The sequence below is a fragment of the Felis catus genome, chromosome A1 (genome assembly GCF_018350175.1).
Source record: "Felis catus isolate Fca126 chromosome A1, F.catus_Fca126_mat1.0, whole genome shotgun sequence".
NCBI lineage: Eukaryota > Metazoa > Chordata > Mammalia > Carnivora > Felidae > Felis > Felis catus.
Genome location: NC_058368.1, coordinates 4,147,234 through 4,154,928, shown reverse-complemented (window position 1 = coordinate 4,154,928; position 7,695 = coordinate 4,147,234).

Below are 7,695 nucleotides of genomic sequence, written 5' to 3'. Positions count from 1 at the left end.
AGAATCCGAAGCAGGCTCCAGGCTCCAGGCTCCGAGCCGTCAGCCCAGAGCCCGACGCAGGGCTCGAACTTATCAACTGCGAGATCGTGACCTGAGCTGAAGTCGGACGCTCAACCGACTGACCCACCCAGGCGCCCCCAAACCTCGGAAGATTTGAATGTGCCGAGTCAACACTCCCTCGAGCTGAGGACTGCTCCCCATAAGATGAGACCGGGGTCCCTGCTTCCCTGCTGTAGCTCACCCAGCCAATGCCCAGCATCCTGGGGCCCCTTAGGCATTTATGAGAGTTTCTCATCCCTCCCTTTTGTCAACACAAGGCACCACTGACCTCATGGCTTGTGAGATGTAGTGGCCTCCACTCTCTGGCATCTCGCTCTTTCTGGGCCCTCCTTCAACTACGTCTCCCACATTCTCCTATCCTTTCAATGGAGGTGTTCCCTAGAGGGGAGATCTGTCTTTGGTCTTCTGTCTCCTCTCTCCCTTGGCACCTCTCGATCCCTGACTTGAATTAGCAATGCTCTAAAGATGATATTTATAGCCCTTTCTCAATGCAACCAAATACGGTTGAACATAGGTGCAAAAATGGAAAAAAGATCCTTTAGGAGTAAAATGTAAGTAAGGAATAAGATATATGTATAAACAAATGCAGTGCAATTTGATAAAGGCTGCAGACTTAAAACTTTGCCTTTTGCTTAGAAGGGACTCTGTGGACTCGTGATCTCCTACCCAACCACATGCCAAATTCCGGAGGCTGTTCTTTAAATCTTTTTTAAAGTTTATTTATTTTTGAGACAAAGAGAGAGACAGAGCATGAGCCGGGGAGGGGCAGAGAGAGAGGGAGACACAGAACCCGAAGCAGGCTCCAGGCTCCGAGCTGTCAGCACAGAGCCCGACGCGGGGCTCGAACTCACAGACTGTGAGATGGTGACCTGAGCTGAAGTCGGACGCTTGCCCACTGAATCACTCAGGTGCCCCTGGCTCAAATATCTCTTGAACCCACACCCTCCTTTTCAATTCAGTGCCTACGGGTGTCATCTGTCTCGGTTCTCCGTTGCCAGAGGTGGGCTTTGGCAAAAAGTTCACCGCGTCTCCCCAGCATGCCGGGTCGTCTCTGATTTGGGCATGCTGTCCCCCTGCCTGGAACGTGTCCTCTGTTTGTTTTGGCCGTGTGAATGCCATTATCCTCAAATGGCACAGACTGCTCGCCCCATCCCCTCCCTGGTTCATTTTCCGAAAGAGAGCAGAGGCTGCACTCTCCCAGAAAAATCCCCCCTCCCTGTGTTTCTCGACCACTTTGTTTATGCCTCTGCGACAGGCTTACCTCACTCTGCTTCCTAGTGGAGCTGTATGTACACTCTTAATTTTTTCCCTTTTCGAGGCCATAGACTCCTTCAGGGCTGAGCGTATCACTTTTCAACTGTTTTTTGTTTCCTGGGGCTAGGCTTTGTGTCTTGCATTTTTGTCGATGTTTAGTAAATACGTACTGAATAACACGGGTAATATGAAAAATGACATACGGGCTCTTCTGTCATCCGGATCATTCACTTGATAAACTTGATGCAAAAGTTGAGTAGAAAAAAATAGGCCCAAGTAGAATTAGCAATGAAAAGGATAAAACCTGTACCAAACATTTACATTCTTATGTGTGACATTAGAACATATTAGGAACAAAATGTGTCTTAAGGTAAGGCGTCTGCAAATATAATGAGAGTCGGTGGATAGTGGGAATCAGTACGAAATATGCTATCTGATGCAAGTGTAAAGAATTATATAGAAAACCTAGATTTTCACTACAGGTAAAGAAAAACCCTGCATTTATGGAGCATATAAAGTTCTGTGTTTGGATAGAATTAGGTTGGAGAAAATAATTTGGTGGCAGGGTGGGGATGAATCAGATCTGCCCTAAATTTTTTGTGACAGGTAAATGCAACTGAACGCAACCATAACTAAGTAAGGGTTCGTCTGAGAACCCAAGAGTCTTATAGGTTGGGGGCAGGAGACTGTTAGGTCCCCAGAGTGGCTCCTGGAAGGGCTTGGTGGTGAGAACAGAGACGTGGAGGAGGGCAGGTTGAGCGGGGTTGCGGGACCCAGCGGGCCCCTGTGGAATGCAGGTGCACATAGGAGAAGCGAGCTCGCGGGGAGTGAAAGCTGACGGGCAGAGCTTGGAAGTGGTCCAGGCGGCCATCCAAATGGTGGGATCATTTAAGGCCTGTCCAGGTTACCCAAGGATATCTCTGACTATCACGGAAGAGTGGGGAATGAGGGAGACTGTCTACTCTCCTACTTGGGTCGGAGTACTTGGTCCTACGCTGAGGTGAGCTGAAAGGAAGTAGACAGATTCACTGGCAGAAAGCCTTCTCCGTGACACATGGCAGGATGTCCAGGCTTTCTAGGATCATCCTACCATGTGTAAGATTGGAGTCCGTTTTAAAGTGAACTGCAGGGGCGCCCGAGTGGCTTAGTTGGTTGAGCGTCGGGCTCTTGATTTTAGCTCAGGTCATGATCTCAGGGTTCGTGAGTTCGATCCCCGCAGCGGGTTCTGTGCTGACATCGTGGAGCCTGCTTGGGATTCTGTCTCCCTTTCTCTCTGCCCCTCCCCCACTTGCTGTCTTTCTCTCGGTCTCAGAAAAAATAAAAATAAACTTAAAAAAATAATAAAGTGAACCGTGTGTGTGTGTGTGTGTGTGTGTGTGTGTCTGGGAGGGGGATTTTCCTCTGATCAGTGTCCCTATAACACTGGCATCCTTAGAAGGAGAACCATACATCCGCCGTCACTTTCACTCCGTGGGATCACTTGGGTCTGAATACTAGAGCCTGTAACCTGGGATTGAATTAGCATTTATGGATCCGTATATGAAAAGAAACACACTGGAAGACCCAAGGCTTGGATCTGAATTCCAGAACCATACCTCCGTAGCTGTTTCACTGATGTTTGTGAAAGTCCAAAGCACAGTGCCTGGAACAGGGAATAAGAATTAAATTTGGGTCTAGTTTATTCTTTTTTCTCTGGACTTTTTTCTCTAGACTTACCTCACGTTTTCCCTTTTCAGGTGGCAAAAATAAGTAAGTAAAGAAATAAACTGAAGTGCAGAAAGGTTAAGGAATTTGGAGGAGGTCAGAGAAGAAAGAATCAGATTTTAAACTCTTCAAAAGTTCTATGCTTGGGGCGCCTGGGTGGCGCAGTTGGTTAAGCGTCCGACTTCAGCCAGGTCACGATCTCGCGGTCCGTGAGTTCGAGCCCCGCGTCGGGCTCTGGGCTGATGGCTCGGAGCCTGGAGCCTGTTTCCGATTCTGTGTCTCCCTCTCTCTCTGCCCCTCCCCTGTTCATGCTCTGTCTCTCTCTGTCCCAAAAATAAATAAACGTTGAAAAAAAAAAAAAAAAAAGTTCTATGCTCATTTTAACTTACCAAGCGCTTTACATTTTAGGCCGATTTTGTTTATTCTCCATAACGCATCCCGTGATTCAGTATTTCTGTCACTCACTAGTAATAATAGGTTGCTTTGGACCAGTCTTGATTGTATGGGATCTCATCGCCGAGTGGAATCAGAGACTGAGGCAGGGAAAGGGACACTCAAGTTAGCAGACAAGATCCATCAGATCTCAGGACCCTGTCCCTCATCGTGAGTCCTACCGGGCGGAGTGAGAAGAAGAGTATGGCACTCTTGGAGTCACATCACAAATAACTTGTGTCCCTTGGGGACAGCTGATGAGCTTGTGCGGGTCTGGCGTTAACCTTAAGCAGTTGGAGAAAGAAGAACAAATGAGGCGAACGCGAACCAATAGTGGCGTTTGTCATGATGGCTAAAATGGGTCAGCGTGAGGTCCACCCCAATGTATAGAATCAGCAAGGTGGCTCGGGTTGGGAGGAGGTGACGCATTATGGCAATAGCATATCAATTGATGATAAAACAGGAACTCTACCATCACTTCTTCCAAAAGGAATGCCCATGGGTACCATGAATACCCAGCTAGGGATACCCTATTGTCTTCTGTGGATATTTTCTACAATATGGTTTTTGCACCACCTGCTGGCAAAGACCTACCTCTCACTGAAGGAAAGGCACGCAGTTAAACTGTTGGCAAGCAAGCCGTTGGGGAGCTCAAACTCAACTTTGTTTATTGGAAACATGTAGCTACCACTGCTAAATGGCATCCAATTCCTTGTCACCACCTTGTTAACAAGTTTTAAATTGTGCCAGGTGATACACACAGGTGTTTTCTTTCTAAAAGTGTCATAATAATGTGAGAAGATTATTCTGGATTAAGTTAGTGAGAAAGGGAATATTATTTTCAGTGATTAAGAGAGACAGTCCCTCCAATACGCCTGTCTAACACACAGGCTAATCTTTTTGGGGGAGGGGAGCATTTCCAGGCTACTATCATTTAGAAACGTTGAAGCAGCATTATTTATATTTTTGTTTCTTTATTGCCAAGGAGCCATTTAGATTTTTGTGATTGAGCCACACTTCGGGAATGATCCAAGAGTATCATGTTCTACCTTGAGTGTTTGAAGTGGCTTTTCTGGGTGAGATTTTGAAGAATATATGGAGACATTTTCATTGTGCTGTTTTTGCCACTTTGGAAAGAATTTGGTCTTTCTTTCTTGCCTCTCTTTCCCTCTTTCTCTCCTCCTCTCCTCTCCCCTCTCCTCTCCTTTCCTCTCCTGGAGGGATGGATGAAAACTCTGAGCTAAGCTAATAGGAGGCAAGACAGACTGAAGTCTTCACTGATAACGATGTCAAATTCAGCTCATCTCCGTCACTGCTCCTTGATGTTCTACAGCTGGGAACCTGGGTTGGGGAGCAGGACCATAAGTGGAGCCCTGATTGCACCTGGTGTTCAGAACAGGTGCGTTCCCTTCCTCCCCGCTCCACGTGCACCCTTAGTTTATAAGATGGAGAAGTGGTTTATCAGGACATGTGATGGAACGCAAAGACTTTCCTTTAGAAGAATAGTGCTTCCATTCCCTATGTCAGTGGCCCTGAATAATGGGAATGAATTTCTTCATTCTTGGAGAACGTTTTTGTGAACTTTTTTTGATTTTGAAGAAACGTCTTCTTCCATCTCTATTCTTTAGTGTCCCTTTCCTCCATTCCGTCCCCTCTGCTTCAACTCAACATTCAGTCAACAGCGACTACGTAGAAGATCTGTAATTGGAAGACAGTAGGGGACACGCAAATCTGAAGGTGTGGTACAGATGCTCAAAGAAACTAGTGCCTACTTTGGGAGAGAAATCTCCTTCGTACGATGATATCACTGTCCTCAGAGGATCACTTACGAAGGTGCCTGGAAACGTCAAGGAGAGGTGGGTGACGTTGGCTGAGTGAACTAGAGAAGGGCCTAGAAAAAGAACCAGGCAGAAATACTGACGAGGAAACTCTACACCTGAAATCTTTATTCTCTCTTTTCACTGACTTCCATTTAGTCTCTGATTTTTTTCTAACGAAAGTCACTCTTCCGGACACAAATTCTTACCTGTTCCTGTCACGCGTTTCCTTCTCCTCAGGACAGGCACGGTGCCTTCACAGAGGGACAAGGGACGGTGGGCGTTTAATAGACTCCGTTAAACTCTGTTTTGATTGGTACAAAATATTTTGGTAGCCTTTTCAAAAGAACAGATTCACGTTTTTAATCAGCAGAAGCTGGTGCTGTTGATGATAAGCGTTGTTCCAAATGTTGCCTCTATTGGGATGTAAGCTACAGAGCTCTGTTTGTTATTTTAAAGTGGCATCTGGAAATACACTTTTGATCTAATATTGAAGTCCTCTTGAATTACCTAAGCTGTTCCACATGGAATCAAACGCATAGAACGTGTCTTGGGAGGGCTATTTCAAAGACAGAGGAATTGAATTCATGTTTGGTGGCCACATCAATGCCTTGCAGGCTCTCATAACCCTTTTGTTTTCCAGATAAATCCGTGAAACAGATGTGGCTAAACGATATTGAAGAGATGCCATTGTGGAGTGAACTGGCCACGTTTAAGAGCACAAGTGGCTCCTTTGGAAACGATGCTTTGGCTTGTAGTTTTAGATCTTGCTTAGATCAATTACAATTCAGATCAATTACAATTCTGTCGTAAGTAAACGTAGCCTTTTAAAACAAAGGAACTCATATGAAAGGCGGCGGTATTTTGCAACAGCTTATACAAATCTGAACAAAGCAAGGTGATGGAAAAATCTCAATAGCTTCGGACCTAGAACTTAAGCGATTGCAAAGAGCATATTTTCTCGCAAAATACATGTTCTATTCCATCGGCTAGAAAGTCTCCGATCAAATAAAACCTTTAAAATTTTTTTTTAAATGAGTGAAAAAATTGAGGACAGGCCTAGAAGAGGATTTTAATTTTTTGAAAATGTTTATATTCCAAATAACTCTTATCATTAAAGAATAAATCAACATTCAGCTAATTGATAAGAGACAGCCTAAGAAATGAGATTGTGAAATTGGGTGATCTGTTATAAATGCTTAAAGAAAGCTAATATCCTTGTCTAAAATATCGTTTGGTTGAGATAAAATACCTGTGTATCTGGCTTTTTTTTTTTCTTCTACATGTGTTTCTGATCTAACAAGTGATTGGCCAAGCTTTTCATTTTAGATATAGTATTGTGCCTTGTCTCTTCTCCGGAGAAAAGTTTGGACTGGTTTGGCTTCTAGAAACACGGGCTTGCTCTGTCATTCTTAACTGCAAAAGAAAACTTACTAAGTTGGGTACATAAGAAAGTCAGACAGGCTTTTGCTCTATTCAACTAGCATAGCGTCATAAATTCAAAAGGGAATGCTTTTTCTATCAGACGTGATCGCCCCCATGCTGCTCTTTGGGAATAATCTATCACCTCTGGGTTGGGCACAGGCCCACTCCTTGGAGGATCCCTTGGGGAATCCCACCGGAAGACGCTACCCCTGCCCCCAGTTACTGGAAGTCTCACTCTCAGCTCTGCCGGGGGCTCTGGCTAGAAGACTCAATTAAAAAGGTATGTGCTCCCTGTTTGGCTCCCTGTCTGGGATTCGTGAAACCAGAATGTAAGGCTTTGATTATAAACCTTTGACTTCTGGTATTTGTAATTTAAACTATAAAAAATTGCCTCAGAAAACGTTGGAGCGCATGGGCCCCCGTAATAGTGTAACTGTATTGTTAACTTTTTATTGGGAAACCAACGGTCATCTGCCATTATTTAGACTTAAGACTACTTGCTTCAAAACTTGAAACAATACAATTTTGGGGGGTACGATCTTTAGGCAACTTCATGAAAGTTGGTGTTAATGACACTGTAGTCTTATGATCACTCAAATGGACATTTTGCTTTCTTTTACCAGGCCTGATATAACACCAGCCAGAAACAGTAACCATACAAGGACAAGTTAACGCAGAAACATAAAGACAGTAAGAAAGCTGATTATTAGTGAAGATGTATTTGTAGTGGCCTCTATAGTTTGAAAAAATAACTTTTAGGAAGGCACTAAACCTTCATTTTCCATACGGACTTCATTGCAGATTTTCCTGAAATGATAAACCTTAAGAAAAAGTATAACTCTGCATGGGCTAATTCATATAAACCGAGTTCATTGTAACTTTAGACAGCTAGTATCACGGAGGCTTAAATTATTCGGATGGACTGTGTTGATCAAGTTACCAAATATTAATTACTAGAAGACTTCATCTCTATTTCTCTTTGTACTGTGTGAGCCAAAGATCC